At 41.4% G+C, this 19,544-nt stretch overlaps 1 protein-coding gene across 3 annotated transcripts in view; it reads right to left on the bottom strand.

Annotated features, from left to right (window-relative positions):
* Window positions 1–19,544, bottom strand: part of msrab (methionine sulfoxide reductase Ab) — an 85,760-nt gene that overhangs the window by 22,697 nt on the left and 43,519 nt on the right. The window lies entirely within an intron of this gene.

The following is a 19,544-nucleotide window of genomic DNA, read 5'->3' as shown; positions in this document are numbered from 1 at the left end:
CAGATCAGATGTGCAGAAGAGTGATGTCCCTCAAAACCCCATTAACTGGGTTGACCTTCAGTACTGACTGAACAATAACAGGACGTTATCGTCACTTCACTTTCACTCTTCACTCATGTACTCTTTCCTCTCTCCTACTCCTCTTTTACCTCTCTCTCTCTCTCTTTTTCTCTTTCAGTGTTGGATGGCAGCCATGTTGCCTCCAGCTCCTTCTGGATCTCTTTTCATCAGAAGCCACAACGCTGCACTGTCATTGGCTGATTCTGTGTTTGACCCCGAGGGATTGTCACTGACCTTCCCATCCAAGCCCGAGTTCGGTGAGCTCGACATGGCGACCGAATGCACCAGGCTAACCGGCTTATAAACACACACGCGCGCGCGCTCCATGTTCATTGTATAGGTTCACTTGAATAATGGTGTTATTTGTATAGCGCTTCGAACAAGAGACATTTTCACAAAGCAGATTTACAGACATCAGGATGTCGAGGCGACGGCAGCAAGAAAAACTCCCCGACACGACGCGAGGATGAAAAAGATACAAATCAAAGGCTGAAAATGAAAAGTGGAAAAATAAGAAAGAAAAGGTCCATGATTTTTGATCCACCAGCATCTCACAATAACCGGCAAATTACAGACACACACTCAATGATCTTAATGACAAGAACAGAGATTCACCGATATTTCTCCAGTTTGTATTTTCTACACTGTGGAACAATATTGAAGACATCACAACTATGAAATAACATATATGGAATTATGGGGTAAACAAAAAAAGTGTTAAAAAACCAAAATGTTTCATATTTTAGATTCTTCAGCGTATCCAGCGTTTACCTTGACACTTCACACACTATTGGCATTCTCTTAACCAGCTTCATGAGGGAGTCACCTGGAATACTTTTCAATTAACAGCTGTGTCTCGTCAAAAGGTCATTAAGAAGGCAAGAAACTCGTCCACTAATGCAGTAGAAATCAAACAGTAAATAGTAAATAATAAAAATACAAATAATAAAATGGCCCTATTCCATCCACAACTGTTGTAATCCATATTATGTCAAGAACCGAACAACTAAGTAAAGAGAAACGACATCCATCATTACTTTAAGACATGAAGAAGGGTCTTTTAATTAATAAACAAAGAAAAAACACTGAATTAGATGGCGTGTCCAAACTTTTGACTGGTACTGTATAAGGTAGGACCTTTTCACTGACACACACCTGCACATGAATGTCCTTTTTGCAGGATGTCTGGGCAAAACTCATGAATATTCATGAGGAAAGTTCTACCTGATTGGCTGGTGAATGCCTTAGGCTACATCCACACGACAACGGCAACAAGATTTTATTTTAAAAAAATATCGCGTCCACATGGGCAACGGATCAGTAAAATATCAGGTACATATGGCAACGCAACGCTTGCTGAAAACAATGCAATACACATGCCACACCTCTAGGGGCGCTGTAAGACGGTCCCATCGGAGACACCAGAACAATAGAAGAAGTAGACGCATGCGCATAAACCCCTTCTTCTACCCGGTGTGAAGCACTGTCAGGAACAAACACACAACAACAAGAAGATGGCTGCGACTACACGAGGAAATCGTGCCTTCTGTGTGTACAAATTAGTTTTATTAGTGTGCATAGTTTTATATAACTTAATTTTCTTATTGTGTGTGAACATTTTGAAAAGCATTTTTATATAATTTATATAACTTTTTATATTGTGTGTGAACATTTTGAAAAGCAGTCTTATCCAATAAAAAAAAAGAAATTCAAGAAATGGTTCAGTTACTTGTTTATTTAAAAGAAAAGCTGTATACAAAAGTGAATGCAACGCAGTGGTTCATACAAAACAGCGAGAGTGCTGCTTGTTCTAGTCATGTGGTTGTGACGTCATCGTAAACAAATCCGTTCTACTCATCCAGACGACTTCGCAATGGCGCCGTTGCCAGATTTTTCCACTCTGGAACCCGTTCTCAAAAAATATCGTTTTGGGGCACCCAAAACGCCAGTGCCGTGTGGACGCCAGGCTGAAACGATAAACAATTTTTATCAGATTCACCTGAATCCGTTGCCGTGTGGACAGGGCCTTAATGTTTCATCACGCTGTTTTCACTTTGAGACCCAATCTCAGAGAGCAGAATACAGAAGGTTAGGGTTAAAGTTTGGGGTTCGGGCTGATAGCTTTTATCTAGTAGCTAGAAACAAATGAGGTCACACTTTCCTCATGAATATTTATAAGTTTGCCTCTGCCACCCTGCAAAAAAGGTGCACACTCACTAAACTGTTCCATTATGTGTTCTCCAAATGCGAAGAAGGAGATTTGCTGAGCCTTTGAAGGAACAGATTTGAAAGGACCCAAGCTACCAACCTATCAAGGAAGTGTTCTTGAATTTGAAAAATACCCAGTGTAGAACAGGATAAAGCGGCTAGAGATAACGAGACCCAGTGAATGTGTGTGTGCTGTGAATCGTAGTTCAAGGCAGCCATGTCTGTTGGCTGTGTCGCAGTCTGGAAACTTGAGTCCGTCTCTGATTCTGACTTGGACCTGCCATTAGATACAACCAGTTTATGTTGGATTGTTTACAAAAATACATTTTAAAGATTCCGTACAAAAGTCTATCATCAAATTTGCTGCTTCCCATCAGAATTATAAAAATAATACTTTTTTAAAAATACGCACACTATCTCAGAACAAGAGCGCTCTGAGAGCGCAATATCCCCTGCTGGCAACGATGCCATAACTCTGGTAAAATGCGAGTGACTTGAACGAAATTGCAATCTGCGTATTACCGACACATAACAAAGAATCCGGTCAAGTTTCATGAAATTCCTCCAAAAATTGTGAGAGGAGTTGATTTCAGAAGGTGAGTACCCTTCCCGGGACGGACGGACATCGCCACGACATAATCCCCCTTCAGGCCTTTCGGGATAAAACTTGTGAGGGAAGTTGATTTCAGAAAGCGAGCACACCTTGATGAAATTGCCAAAGTACAAGTTTGTTAATAATCAAGGGCATAACTCTGGTAAAATTTGCCCAAATTAAACGAAATTTCAATTTGTGCATAACTGTCATATAACAAAGCCTTCTGCCAAGTTTGGTGAAATTCCTCCACAGATTGTGAGAGGAGTTGATTTCAGAAGGAAAACACACACTCATGAAACTGTGAAAGTACAAGGTTGTTAATCAAGGGTCAAAACTCTGGTAAAATGCGACCAAATTGAACAAAATAGCAATATGCGTATTAACAATATATAACAAAGAATCCTACCAAGTTTGGTGAAATTCTTCCAGAAAGCGTGAGAGGAGTTGATTTCAGAAGGAAAACACACTCTCATGAAACTGTCAAAGTATAATTTTGTTAATCAAGGGCTGTAACTCTGGTAAAATGTGACCGAATTGAACAAAATTACAATATGCATAGTAATAACATATAACAAAGAATCCCACCAAGTTTCGTGAAATTCCTCCCAAAATTGTGAGAAGAGTTGATTTCAGAAGGTGAGCACCCTTCCTGGGATGGACAGATATTGCCACAACATAATCCCCTTTCGGGCCTTTTGGCCAGCGGGGGATAAAAAACCATACGTCTTAAAAATGGAGTATCCATCCATCCATTATCTGTAGCTGCTTATCCTGTCTTACAGGGTTGTGGGCAAGCTGGAGCCTATCCCAGCTGACTATGGGTGAGAGGCGGGGTACACCCTGGACAAGTCGCCAGATCATCGCAGGGCTGACACACAGATACCCTGTCCACACTAGGGATTTTGTACCGATATGATACTACTTTTGTACCGCAACACCTGTCCACACTAGCAACTATACCGGTACTGTAGCGGTATAACTGTATCAGTACGAAACCCACAAATGTATGGGTTTCGTACTGGTACAGTATCGGTACTGTAGCGCTTCGCTGTAGTGTGGACAGATGAAGCGGCTCTGTATCGATACAAATATAATGCGCAATGAACCATTCCTACTTCTTCTGGGTTATTCATACAATACAATACAATACAATACGCACGTGCTTTCCAGCTGTAAATAAAACGTCAAAATGGCTCAAAACGACCGTGGAGCTACATGGAGCAAAGACGAAGTTATGTGTTTGTTGGAGAACGGAGATTCGTTTTCTTTGTTTCTTTCTCAACTGCCTCGCGCGTTTTATACGATTTGACTGAATAAATGACCACCAGAAATACAGACTGTACACTGACAACAAAAAGCACACACACGTTGTTTCATCCGCCATATTCTCGGAAGGAAGTTACTCGGTAACCACGGAAACACTTCGCACACGCGCATTTCAACTACCGTGAAAGAAAACCGCAAACATTTCTCGCTAGTGTGGACAGATGCACTAAACTGTACCGGTATACTTTGTATCAATACAGTTATACCACTATCGTACCGGTGTATATGTGAACACAGCTACAGACAACCATTCACACTCACATTCACACCTACGGCCAATTTAGAGTCACCAGTTAACCTAACCTGCATGTCTTTGCACTGTGGGGGATAAAAAAAAACATACGTCTTAAAAATGGAGTAACTGATTTTAATTGATACAATTCACACTTTGGCAGCTGTTAATATTAAAACGAGACCGTCAATGATGGTGTCGCTCACTCCAGCCCCGTCTAGTCCAGAAGGAACGATCTAAAGTGGGCCACCTTGTGCAATAAATGTTACAAGCTATATACACTATATACAAGCTATATATAGAAGCGATATCCACCCTAGGCATACCGACCACAGGCGATTGCTCTAAGACAACGAGGGAGGCTCAGCCTCCTCTAAAAATGACGAACATCGTGTAGGATGAATTGCGCTAGGCTTATGTTATAGCCGACCTTATAACATTGCTATTTCAGATACAGAATCATATAAATATATGTGCTCAACCCACTACAGTGCGAAATCATTCCCTTATAACTTTCCCCAGTTCGCTCAATGTGTGCGTGAGTTTTTCCCCCTCGTGACAGCGCGATGCAGCCCAGCCTCAGTGGACTTCAATGGCATTTGGGAGCTATGTGCTTTCAATATCAAAATGCAAGACGGTTATTGGACAAATACTGCGAAAACGCCCGCCCACGGACCCCCAGCCTCACAGTGGGAGGGACATGGCAAAGCTTTCCGTGAGGAGACTGGTGATTGGTGAAAGCGGCCGGATATTTTCTTTGATTGACAGCTCATTTCAAATATAGACAGGCAGCGATGAATCTCAGTTTAGTCCCATGCGGAATCGGAAGTGCTGTGGTGTATTGTAAGAGATCAGCTTACATTTCGATTTCATTCATTACATACGGTTTCTACCAGCTTTTTTAGTTTGTATATATTTTCATTGTAAATAAAGTGTAAATATAGTGTTGTCAAGTTTGCTATCTTAGTTCCAGAAATGTCGTTTATTTGAGTGACTGAACTTGAACTTGAGGGGGCTAGTCAGCTAGCAAGAAAGCTGCGCACGGATGCCAAGCATTGCTGATTTAATTTTGGCGAAGCCATTTGCCAGTCTTCCTTTCGAGGAAAAAATTAAAATTAAAGAGCAGGGTAGACCAACGCCTCAAATTGACTTGGTGAAAAAGGTAGGGAATAATACTCGTTCCTTTCAGCTCTCCTGGTATGAGAAAGTGAATTGGCTAACAGCAAGTGACCCACATCAACAACAGTAAATAGGCTACTTTAGTAATATGTCATGGATGGACCAAAAATATAGAATCTATTTAAAATGTTTATGCTGAGTATATTATATTGGAATATATATTTTTCTGGATATGAATTAAACACAGCTACAATTTGGAAAACATTTTTAAACAAAAACACAGCCGAGAACATTTCACACTACAGACCTGGATTAAAAGTGAAGGGTTATCAAAATTGTCAGTAAAACATTTCTCAGTCAAAATAAGTAAAATATAGGGAAAGTGTCATTGAATGAAATGTGTGGCCCCCAGCTCTATGTTTGGCTCCCCAAGGTCAGTGCTTGTGCCTATTCCAGAACACTCTGCTGTTACTGCTGAGGTTCCTGACAAAGAGCTGCTTTCAATAATGATCAATTTTTAAACAACATGCCACAATTTTAAAATATAAAATGTTAAAATATACCCCCCCCCAACACCACCATCATGTATATTGGACAGTAGGCTAATGGGCCAAAAAGAACCTGTTATTTCACAGTTTGTGACCCTGCCAACAATCAGCCAGATCAGAGGCAAGAGTATGGGCAAAATTGATGTGTTTTTTCTTTTTTCTTTTAAAATCTGGAAATATCGTAACCGACCAGCCTCCCCTGTTTGAAAGACTACCAGCCGCCACTGATACCGACCTATATTACCAGAAAGAATCCAAAACAGCAAGGAATTGACCGAGAAGAAGCGATTTTTGTTGAACTGCTCATTAAGGCTTAATTAGTCCATAACTTCATTAATAATTGTAATGAAGCAAATCTGGGTAGAAGTTCTATGCACCCTAGGTACCCCTACCTTCATGCCAGAAAGAATCAAAATCAGTGAAGAATTGAGGGAGAAGTAATGATTTGTGTGAAATGGACGACAGACGACGCATGATGGCATAAACTCATCGCCTGTCGGCTGGATGAGCGAATAATTATTGGGAAGTCTATTGTGAAACAGTAGTGTGGTTGGTGGAGCAGGAGAACAGCTTCAGACTCTCTGAATGAAGTTCTGTAGAAAGGTTACCGCTGAGCAGACGTGCAATTTGAGAGAAACTGGTCAATCTGAGAGGGAAAAAAAGGTTTCTGAAAGGCCTCCTGTGCATGTGGGGTTGTTTGAACATGGACAGCATTACTGTGCAAGTTTTTGAGTTCAAGGACACTGTGTTATAAAGTCTGAAAATCTTTTCCTCTCTCAAATGTGACACTAAATTAAACATATATTTAAAAAAAACTAAATACAAAACTACAAATACATCACCAACATCCAGCCAATAAGGAGAATATGACCTGCTCGGTTCCATTTCAAAATAAGTTCTTGCTTTCTTCCTATAAACTTAGCTTTTTTTTTTGGTGTCGCCCTCTAGTGGTGGCCCAGTACTGAAATCAGAAAGCCTGTAAATGACTTTAAAATGGAAAGGACATCATTTTAATGCAGTTTTTGCACATCAGTGTCACAAGCATGTATCTAGAATGAAATTTGCTGACTGATGAGTGACACAGTGATGTTTCATGTCGTGATCACAGTCTCCTTCACCACCACACACACACACACACACACCACGTTCACGCAGGGCTTTTTTCAGCCTCCATCAAAGATTTCAGTTATTATATATGAGATCCGCCCTGTACAGGCTGAATAATTCACACAACTCATTTCTCAGCACACACACCACACACACGGAGTGTGCCAGAGTGCACATGAACACTCCGTTAATAAATGATACTTTATTAATATCCCCTACTCCTAAAAACTTACACAAGCACACACACACACAGTCCGATTCTCCATTGTCAAGTGATAGCAGTGTATCTGCAGGCCTGTGTACGAAACAGCTGTAAACACGATTTAATTCCCATCTCAGTGGCAGCTATGATGAAGCCAGAAGTGAACGGGTAAAGTTGAATCTAATACCTGCACTCTGGAGAAGCGTTCAAATACTAAAAATCTTCTTGCGAGGTTTTGTAAATAATTATATCATGCTTAATAACCATCTGTATGTCAGCGTATGCCGTTTAGTTTCTTGTTTCCTTTCATGACATCTGTGTGTGTGTGTGTGTGTGTGTGTGTGTGTGTGTGTGTGTGTGTGTGTGTGTGTGTGTGTGTGCTGTTAAACAAAAAAAACACAAGTTCATGCCTGTGATCCTTTTCAAATCGTGTGTGCAAATTTTAATATATTTCTGATGTCCTTATATTTGTGTCTATTCAATGGATGTGTATTTTAATTCATATCCCTGCATATATATGTATATGTGTGTGTGTGTGTGTGTGTCCTGCAGGTGCAGTGTTGCAGAGTGTGTGCGTGTGAGAGCATGAAGCTAAGAGGGAGCACTGCAGAGTGGAAGCTATTTTTATTCCCCTTACATAACACACACACACACACACACACACACACACACTCTCTCTCTCTCTCTCTCACACACACATACATGCTCACTTCATCACACTTCAAGACATGGACAAAAGTGCTGATGGCACTGCATATACATCACTCGTAAAGATGGAGAGGGCTGCGAGAGAGAGTGTGTGTGTGTGTGTGTGTGTGTGTGTGTGTGAGAGAATGAGTGTGTGTGTGTATGTGTGAGTGAGAGTGTGTCTGTCTTTAGACTAAATCCCTGTCACTGGTTTTGTTGTCACAGTGTCTCACGCTAACACACTCTGATTAGACCCCAGTAACTCATGGTGTTGTATTTATATCAGTGTCTCCCGTTTCTGTCTGTCTCTCATTCTCTCTCACACCAAACTGATGTCTAAAATAATTTAAACTCTTGATTTAAATTATTACCAAATAATAATAATAATAATTTATTAAATAACTTAAGTATCTTGCTCAATGTTTTTTCTTTATATTTATGAATTAAAAGACACTTCTTCATGTCTTAAAGTAATGATGGATGTCGTTTCTCTTTACTTAGTTGTTCGGTTCTTGACATAATATGGATTACAACAGTTGTGGTGTAGAATAGGGATATTTACTGTATCTTTATTATTTATTATTCGCTGTTTGATCTCAAATGCATTAAGAAGGCCAGAAACTCGTCCACTAATTAACTTCCAGGTGACTCCCTCATGAAGCTGGTTAAGATAACGCCAGTAGCGTGCAATGCGTCATCAGGGTAAACGCTGGATACGCTGAAGAATCTAAAACATCAAACATATTTTGTTTTTTAAACACTTTTTTGTTTGCCAAATAATTCCATATATGTTCCAGCTGTTATTTCATAGTTTTTATGATTTCAGTTTTGTTCTCCAATATTGAAAATACGGGGGGGGGGATGACACACACTATAAATGAGTAGGGGTGCACAAACTTTTGACTGGTACTGTATATGATCCAAAATTTAGGTTGGGAAACAGCTAAGGGTCAAAAACACGAGAATAGAAGAGTGAGGCATGAAACCAATGATGGATACACAACGGAGACTTGAGAGCCATGAGGCGCAGAATGATGAGGACCTAAATAAGAAAACTAATCAAAGTGAAATTGTAAAGCAGTGTCCACCGCGGGAGTAACGAGGCCATGGTGAAGGTTGCTGAGAAATGGAGACTGGTGCTATACACACCGATCAGCCATAATATTAAAATACTGACAGGTAAAGAAGTGAATAACACTGATTATCTCATTACAGTGGCACCTGTCGAGGGGCGGGGTTTATTAGACAGCAAGAGAACAGTCAGTTCTTGAAGTTGATGCGTTGGAAGCAGGAAAAATGGACGAGCGTAAGGATCTGAGCGACTTTAACAAATTGTGATGGCGAGATGACCGGGTCTGAGCATCTCCAAAATGGCACATCCTGTGGGGTGTTCCCGGTATGCAGTGGTTCGTACCGAACAGAAGTGGTCCAAGGATCCAAAGGACAACCGGTGAACCGGCGACAGGGTCATGGGTGTCGAAGGCTCGTTGATTCGCATGGGGCACGAAGGCTAGAACATATGGTCCAATCCCACAGAAGTAGCACAAACTGCTGGAAAAGTGAATGCTGGCTAAAACAGAAAGGTATCAGTGTTAAGTTTTTCAGTAGTTTGTGCTCCACTACAGCGCCATTTACACACAGATTTCTCTGAATTTCCTGAAACGTTTCACAATATTATGTAATGTAGATTTTGAAAAACCTAAAATCTCTGCAACCTTATGTCGAGAAACATTCTTTTTGAATTGACTAAAAATTCTCTCACGAATTTTGGCACAAAGCAGTGAGCCACGCCCACCCTTGCTTGCAAAGACTGAGGCCCTGTCCACACGGCAACGGATTCAGGTGAATCTGATAAAATTGTTTATCGTTCCGGCCTGGCGTCCACACGGCACCGGCGTTTTGGGTGCCCCAAAACGAAATCTTTTGAGAACGGGTTCCAGAGTGGAAAAATCTGGCAACGGCGCCGTTGCGAAGTCGTCTGGATGAGTAGAACGGATTTGTTTATGATGACGTCACAACCACATGACTAGAACAAGCAGCACTCTCGCGCGCATCATTTGTAACAACAGAAATTGAAATTGTTTACACATTAACCTGACTGACCTGCCAGACAGACAATTTACACCTGCTTTGATGAACAGAAAGTCCAGCCTTCCACACAAAGCAGCAGTTACCTGACTATAATGGAGACAGAGGGGAAAAGGGTCAGAAGACCCTCAACAGACTGCTTTGTATGAACCACTGCATTGCATTCACTTTTGTATACAGCTTTTCTTTTAAATAAACAAGTAACTGAACCATTTCTTGAATTTCTTTTTTTATTGGATAAGACTGCTTTTCAAAATGTTCACACACAATAAGAAATTAAGTTATATAAGAAAAAGGGTGTTTCAGATGGACAGAGATACGAACGGACGGACGGACAGAGGTAAACCAGCACTCCCCCACCCCCACCCCGCAGAGTGGGGGTATAATAATAATAATAATAACAACAACAACACTGGAAATGAATCATCCTAATATCCAGTACAGACGCATATCCTGTGTACACAGACACCCACACAGTCTACATGAATACATCCATCTAATTATATTATATACACATGCACTGTATTTCAGGCTACATTTACATTAGACCGTATCTGTCTCATTTTCTTCGCAGATGCACTGTCCGTTTACATTAAACCGCCTGGAAACACCGGGAAACGGGAATCCGCCAGCGTCCACGTATTCAATCCAGATCGTGTCTGATCCGGTGCTGTGTAAACATTGAGAATACGCGGATACGCTGTGCTGAGCTCTAGCTGGCGTCGTCATTGGACAACGTCACTGTGACATCCACCTTCCTGATTCACTGGCATTGGTCATGTGACGCGACTGCTGAAAAACGGCACGGACTTCCGCCTTGTATCACCTTTCATTAAAGAGTATAAAAGTATGAAAATACTGCAAATACTGATGCAAATACTGCCCATTGTGTAGTTATGATAGTCTTTAGGCTTGCCATCCTTCCACTCGCAAGTGTTAAGTGATATGCGCTGGGATCACACACACAGCGGCTCAGTCCCGAAAACACTGCTAGTGTGCTCCACTCGCGCGCTCTGTGAGCTGCGCAGGGCCGGAGTGCGCACCCTCCAGAGGGCACTCGCTGTTCAGGGCGGAGTGATTTGGAGCGCAGGATGCCTGCGGAGCCGAGCGTATCCGTGTATTGGTATTGTTGTGTGCACACAAATCGTGTATTGGTGTTGCTGTGTGCACACTAATCGTTTTAAAAACGTTAATCTGATGATCCGCTGATACGGTCTAATGTAAACATGGGCTAAGTTATTCCACGAAATCGAGTCGTACCACATTCACAGGATTTTGAGAAACAGAGCATTCTTATTGTTATTTTTTGCAAATTCGATAAATAAAAACTTTATACAAAATGTCCAACAAAATCATTTCCACTTAGAATGTAAACAAACCAGCGAAATGACAGGAGCAATTTGTGAAAAATGCGATAATAATAATTCTTAAAAAATAATTTTAAAAAAGATATATGTTCTTACCATCAAATGCCTTTATTCCATGTTTTGTTGCTTTTTTTTTTTTGTATTTTTCGGGGTTTTGTTTTCGAGTAGAGTTTTTATTTCGTCTTCGGTTGGTTCAGCAAGATGCTCCGCCATTTTGTTTTTTCTCTACTCACGGTATATGAGCTGATATCCTCGTAGTAGAGTAGCCAATCAGAACACACGATTGCTCATATCGAGTGAATGTGGATAGAATAAATACAGACGTATGTACACATGTATGTTTATATATTAGAGATGGCAACATGATGCTGTTTCTTTTCTGATCTCGATAATGATACTTGAACCTTAAAGCAGATACGCAGAGCCATGGCCTCACTTTCGTTTATAAATGCCTTGAGACCTCAAGAGCGGCACAGGAATCGTTTTAAGCATTAACAATAAATCTAATATAGTAATTTTCACGGTTAAAGTGATTTATGTAGGTAGCGGTCTGAGTGAATGACCTTGATGTCTGTAACGTCACAAGAGGAATTCTATCGGTCTCATCGCCATTTCCGCTATACTAAAACACAGAGCTGACGGCAACTCCGATCCTCCATTTTGAGCTAATTTATCGCCATGCCACGTAGATGTGTTGCTGGCCGGTGCAGGAACATGACAGAAGGTGGATTTACGTTGCATTCATGGCCCAAGAATGTTCAAACTGCAAAGATTTGGACGCGTTTTGTGAGAAGTTCACGGGCACATTGGGCGCCTACGAAGTGGTCTCTCCTCTGCTCTGCACATTTTACTGAAGACTCGTACGAGACCTCTGATCTGTTGAGGAGTGTTGGCTATAAACCCGTACTGAAAGAGGGTGCAGCACCAACATTTAAAGAAAAAGAAAACAAAAAAAGGAAAGTATTTATTTTGTTTTATTTTTTTAAAAGGAAAGTGAGTTAAGTTGCACCAGTTCTCCCGGAGTGAGCCGAGGGTTGTTGGTAAAACCCGGGATGGGACATATCGCTCAGGCAGTGACCTCCTCGCGGTTGTTGCTAAAACTGGTGACATCCCGTTCCGTCCCGGGTTTTAGTAATTGCCTGAGAATTTGCAAAAAATAAAAATGCTCCGTTTCTCAAAATCCAGTGAATGTGGATAGAATAAAACAGTTATTCCACTCAATCTCATCGTACATGGATTATAGTGCTATCAGCTCATGTATGACTCGATTTCGTGGAATAACTGTTCATTATTTTCCAGTGTATAAACATACTAGTGCATCTCAAAAAATTTGAATATTGTGGAAAGAGTTCAATATTTTCCATCAGTTATTTAAGAAAGTGAAAATGTTATATATTATAGACTCATTACACATAAACTAAAATGTTTCAAGCATTTTTCTATTTTAATTTTAATCAGTATGGCATACAGTACAAAAACATAAAAAAAACCATCTCAAAATATTAGAATATTTCATCTCAAGTTTGAGTAAAACAGTATGAACACAGTGTATCTCTCAGTCTAGTTCAGTACACACAACCACAATCATGGGGAAGACTGCTGACTTGACTGTTGTCCAGAAGATGATCACTGATGCCCTCCACAAGGAGGGGTAAGCCACAAAAGGTCACTGCTGAAAAGGGTGGCTGGAAAAGGTGCACAAGCAACAGGGATGGCCGCAGTCTTGAGAGGATTGTCAAGAAAAGTTGATTCAAGAACTTGGGAGAGCTTCACAAGGAGTGGACTGAGGCTGGTGTCAGTGTATCAAGACCCATCACGAACAGACATCTTCAAGAAAGGGGATACGACTTTCGCATTCCTAATATCAAGCTACTCCTGAGCCAGAGACAATGTCAGAAGTGTCTTATCTGGGCTCAGGAGAGAAAGAAATGGACTGTTGCTCAGTGGTCCAAAGTCCTCTTTTCAGATGAAAGTACATTTTGCATTTAATTTGGAAATCACGGTTCTAGAGTCTGGAGGAAGAGTGGAGAGGCACAGAATCCAAGGTGTTTGAAGCCCAGTGTGAAGTTTCCACAGGCTGTGATGATTTGGGGTGCCATGTCATCTGCTGGTGTTGGTCCACTGTATTTTACCAAGTCCAAAGTCAACACAGCCATCTACCAGGAGATTTTAGAGCACTTCATGCTTCCATCTGCTGACGAGCTTTTTGGAGATGCTGATTTCCTTTTCCAGCAGGACTTAGCACCTACCCACAGTGCCAAAACTATGACCAAATGGTTTGCTGACCCTGATATTACTGTGTTTGATTGGCCAGCCAACTTGCCTGACCTGAACCCCATAGAGAATCTACGGGGTATTGTCAAGAGGAAGATGAGAAACACCCGACCCAAAAATACAGATACGCTGAAGGCCATTATCAAAGCAACCTGGGCTTCAATAACACCTCAGCAGTGCCACAGACTGATCACCTCCATGCCACACCGCATTGATACAGTAATTCATGGTAAAGGAGCCCCAACCAAGTATTGAGTGTATAAATGAATATACTTTTCAGAAGTTGGACATTTCTGTATTGTAAATCCTTTTTTTGATTGATCTTAGGGAATATTCTAATAATTTGAGATACTGGATTTCTGATTTTCATGAGCTATAAGCCATAATCATCAAAATTAAAATGAAAAAGGCTTTAAATATTTCACTTCACATGTAATGAATATAGAATATATGAAAGTTTACCTTTTTGAATTAAATTATGAGAAAAAGGAACTTTTTCATGGTATGCTAATTTTTTGAGATGCACTAGTGTATACATAGTAATCCATGATCTATAATTACATTAGTTATAAATTCTATCCATCTCTCTACTGACCTCATGACCTTCAGTGTGAGAAATACAGAAGTAACCGTCGCTATCGGACATTAGAGTTTCTATAATGTAGTAATAGATGCTGATTCAGTGACCGCACCACCCACACCACCCTTCCTTCCTGCTCCACCCTCATTCTCTCGGACTTCCTCCATCTTTGGCTGAAACAGTTGCTCTAATACTCCATCACTTCCTCCTACTCTCTTTGTCTTGTTCTTTGATTGAATGCATTACTTTGCCACTTAAACACACACACACACACACACACACACACACACACACACACACACCATATCCAATCTCCATAAATTAGCTCCGACTGCCTCTCCGAGCTTGAGTGATTGACGCGCCGTAATGACTCCGCCTTTTTCAGCCCTGCTGTAGGGGGAGGGACAAAGGTCGAGGGTCACCCCTCATGAGGCACGTGCCGACTGCAAGCTGCACCCCGCCAAAATGAAGGTGGGGGGTTCTTATTTTAGAAACAGGGCGTCCCTTTTTTGTTGTCTCACTCGACGGGGGGTTGCGCTGATAGACAATACGCTGTAACTGAACTCACTGAACTGAAATGAAAAACGACTTCCACAGAAAAATGAGCGAGATTCAGAAAAACACCATTAAGCCACAAATTATACCTGCAAAATATAAATATGTGCATGATACGACACTGAGGTTCTGCTTAGACTGCACATTACATACGATACATTAATAACAGACTGCCGAACACTTAATACGACATGATTAAAGATTATATTTTGACCCAAAATAAACTTACTGCAGTCCATATAATGTATACAATTTTTTTTTTTCAATCTAGGACTTAGAATCAAGATTAGCTTTCTATATTTGTACTCGTATTGCAGAGGTCTCTAACATGCAAATGAGCTCCTAAAATACCACATTTTAATTAGTTTTGTGGGTGTTTTGATAAGCCACGGTACTGTTATGATTAAGAAAAAAAGGACTAATTAATCATGCTACATGTTAGTTTTCATATTTTAAAAGGCCTACTGCAAAAGCAATATCTCACTGCGGGAAGTCTTTATTCGGGATTTCGTATATAAACAAGAGAAAATACTAACACCTAATCAGATCTCGGTGATTTTAGGGTCACTGAAAGCATAGAACTGGGAAACAGATTGCAGGACGGCAGTTAGAAAGCGCGGATATCTGAAACCACACACAGTACCGAACGCGGCTGGTCCATAGTTATTATTAATGTGATATTAACGCTGTATTAAACAAAGCTGACGCCAGATCAGGAGGCTTTAATAATATTTACAGTTTGATGAAGACTAAAGTTGTGTTTGGATGGGACTAGTTTTACGTGGCGACGTGGAGCAATGCAAGTAATTCTGGATGTTTTAATCTTTCTTGGATTTTAAATCCCATCCAAATCAGTCACGCTGGTATGATCCTGTTATATCCTCTGGGGGGGAAAAAAAAAAAAGATTGTTGTGAGGAACGAAAGCAAGTACAGTATTGTCAAAAGAGAAAAAAAATATAGATGTTTACACTTAACATCCACTTTAACAGGAACTTGTTCTTGTTTCTAAGATCCCTGTTCTTGGCTGCAGGAGCGGAACCCAATGTTGCATGCTGAGATCCTTTTCTGCTCACCACGGTTGTAAAGAGTGATTATATGAGTGAGTTACTATATCCTTCCTGGCAAAAAAAAAATCTCGAACCATGAATCGGTCCATTTTCCTCCGAGCTCTATCAACAAGGCGTTTGTTTCCACCCAGAAAACGGTCGCTCGTTCGCTCACTCACTCACTGCGTTTTTTGTTTTTCGCACCAATCTGTGTAAACTCTACAGACTGTGTGTGAAAACCCCAGGAGATCAGCAGTTTCTGAAATACTCAAACCAAAAATACTCATCGAACTCAAACCATCACCCATACCACAGAGAAAGAAAGTCACACTTTACTGAGAGATCACAATTTTTTCCATTCTGACGTTTGAACATTGTGAACATTAACTGAAGCTCGTGGTTTGTATCTGTGTGATTTGACGCGTCGTGCTGCTGTCGAGAGATCGGCTGATTACAGAAGCGCAGGTGGATGTGTGGGTGTTCCTAATAAAGTGGCCAACGAGTCTAAATAGATATGTTAGAGAAGCGATGCTTCTGGGGGATTTAGGAAGGTCACTGAGCTCCTGGGTAAAAGATAAAAGCCGACAGACGTGTAATGATCACGTGACCTACTAATGATCAAGTGCAGCTTGTGTCCTATGGAGTATTCAGGCGACTTTTAGTGTCACAATCAGTACTGAAGTCAGCAGGTGCACTGATGTGAAGGACAAACTTCTTTTTTTTCCTTTAAAAAAAAAAATTCTTGTTCTTTTATGAAAATTAATGCAATTGTTTTTATTCATATCTAAACACCTCGTTGTGTATGTGCAGCTGTGGAAAATAATATTAACCAATAAATCTTCTCCCTTTGTCCCACCTCAATTATTGTCGAGTGAGTACGCTGATGTGTTTCGCACTGAAACAGTGTGCCACGTTACAGAGAAAACCGCGTTATGATTTCAGGTTAACGTTATATTTAACCTTTTAAATAATCTACGATATGTACGGTACAGACTTGCATTCCTTGTTACTTTTCCGATTATCTTCAAGAGCCAAGAGGCTTAGGGATTAAAGTGTCGTCAAATGCAACTGACCCCAGACCAGCAGTTACACAGCTGTAATAACATGCATGGATTGAATGTGACTGTTTCCAGACCAGTTGTTATAATGCTTTCATATTAAAGCTCTTAAGAACAAATCTGACTCCAGATCAGCAGTTTGAAATGAGCGATGCTTCCTTTTTAACAAATAAAGCTGTCTTTGGGTAAGCAGTTCGACTCCGAGGTAGATACGCACACCATGCACTCCATTTTCTTCTCCACAACCCAAACACTGTCTCTCTCTCTCTCTCTCTCTCTCATGCAAGTCTCTCTGTAAATACTGCATGACCTAAAAAGAAGAGACGCAAAGAAAGCTAAGTATTGGGGAAAGATACTGTGCTTTCACTGTGCCTTTTTTCCAACAGAGGCTGAAAGAATGATGGAGAGGGGGAGGGAAGAGATGCACAGAGTGACTAAGTGATAAAAGGGGAACGCAGGGATGAGCAGGCCGCCTCGGGGATCGGACGATCCTGGAACGACAGAACTGCTGTGGCAGACTGGGGAGGGGTAACGAGGAGAGCAAAGAAAAAAGGGGAGGAGAGGGGGAGAGACAAGAAGAGAGGAGAAAGATAAGATGTTCTTATCTTCGTCTGACCAAGTGCCAGACTTTTGGGGTCCAGTGGGAGCGGGGAGGGGGCGGGGGGCTGGGGGTAGTTCCCTTCTAAGTAGATAAGTAATAATCTGCTGAAACAGTCATGCGAGGGTGTGTTGCTTGTGTGTGCAGCTTTGCACTTATCCATATTTTGCTACGGGCAACAAAAATGCTACACCTTCCCTTTCTCTCTCTCTCTCTCTCTCCGCCCACAAGTCTTTTCGTTTCCTGTACTATTTGTCACATATCCATAGTCTATGACATGAGAATCCATGCATGTCCTAAACATATGGCAGGTGTCTGTGTGTGTGTGTGTGTGTGTGTGTGTGTGTGTGTGTGTGTGTGTGTGTGTCATGCATGGCCTAGAGGCACTGCCAGAGCAAGTGTTGCTGGGTATGAGATTGGGGTTACGAAGGAGACTGTGCTGGGAGAGTATGATTGGCTGGCAATGTTGCTATCCGAGCCGTGATTGGATGCTTTGCCAGTCACGCCGCTGAGAGCAGAACCCTTTGAACTGGGAGACAGCGACTGAATACTCAGGTCTTGTAAGGCAATGAGAAGAAACACACACACACACACACACACACACACCCGTGAGCCTTTTCCATTTCAAAGCAGGTTAAATGCAATGTAGTGACTAATGCATCACATGTTTAAAAAAAAGCCAAACACACACACACACGGTGCAATGAGTGTATGCAGACGGACGAAACCCGAGTTACGCATGCATGGCGAAACAGCCTACAGAGACGTTTCCACATCCCTGCACTACAATCGGCCAATCGCAAAACAGCGCACATGAGGCTCTTGGTCGGTTCTAATGAAGGCGCTCCGATTACCAGTGAAACATCTTCAACCTAAATCAATATTAGCAGATATTTAATGACCTGAATGACCTTCAGAGCCAGGAACTACATCTCTTTTAACGAGTCACATCTCAGAAGCCTGACTAGACAGAATTTTCTGCACGCTCGTGATTTTCAAACGGTGCAGAAACAGAACTCCTGGAGCATAACTCCAAGCAACTTTCTGCAGGCTTTATTTTTCCCTCTAGGATATGCCGGAATAATGAATAATTGATAAGTGTGGGTGGCTTTATCTAATCAAAGAGCACCAAGTGCATGCAACTCGAGTCGATGGTACACTATAGTACTGTTTCATGTTTAAAATTTGAGTGCAGACCTGCCTGGCATGTTTTAATGCCCTTACAGAACCTACATTATATCTTCGCTGAGGTCTCACCAGGGAAATATCTGCAGCCACTCTGTGCTGAACTGCTTACGCTGGGTGTAACACGTGTAAGCTTCAAAAGGTTCAAAGGCTGATCGTCATTGCCTCTGTTGCCGTTTTGGTCCCTCTGCTCTGTAATAAAGCTTACACTTTTCATGAAGTTAATCTCACCAATCGGATAACGGGCAGCCCATTGTGGAGGGTCTACATAGCGCTCGCTTGCTGGTCCTCTTTCAAACAAAACTGTGTTGAGAAACGTCATCTGTGTTGTTTTGCCGTTTTTATCATCTACACCGATGCTCAAAGTAATGTTTACATGAAACTCAATGTTTACCGATTCAAATAGGTGCTAGGGTATGATAGGGTGATAGGGCACTTTAGAACCCTTTTTTGTTTCCGTTTCCGGTTGAGAGTACGTCGTGCGCGTTCTGGCTGCCGCTTCTCACCTGAGCTTTTTTGTTTTATTTTATTTCTTTTTCTATTTTTTTTTCTGTGTGTTTGTGTAGTTTGATGTTTGTTTGAGTGTTTTCTCCACCGGTTGTGGTGTAGCTCCGGACCTAGTTTTGGGCGTCGGTTCCCTCCAGGCCTTGGTTCGCCGTGGGTGATGCCTGCGCTCCCAGCTATGGACTGCAGTGAGCTCGTTGCTCA

The sequence above is a fragment of the Neoarius graeffei genome, chromosome 11 (assembly GCF_027579695.1).
Source record: "Neoarius graeffei isolate fNeoGra1 chromosome 11, fNeoGra1.pri, whole genome shotgun sequence".
NCBI classification, from domain to species: domain Eukaryota; kingdom Metazoa; phylum Chordata; class Actinopteri; order Siluriformes; family Ariidae; genus Neoarius; species Neoarius graeffei.
The sequence above is the reverse complement of the archived record's forward strand: the minus strand, read 5'-3'. Positions and strand labels throughout refer to the sequence as shown.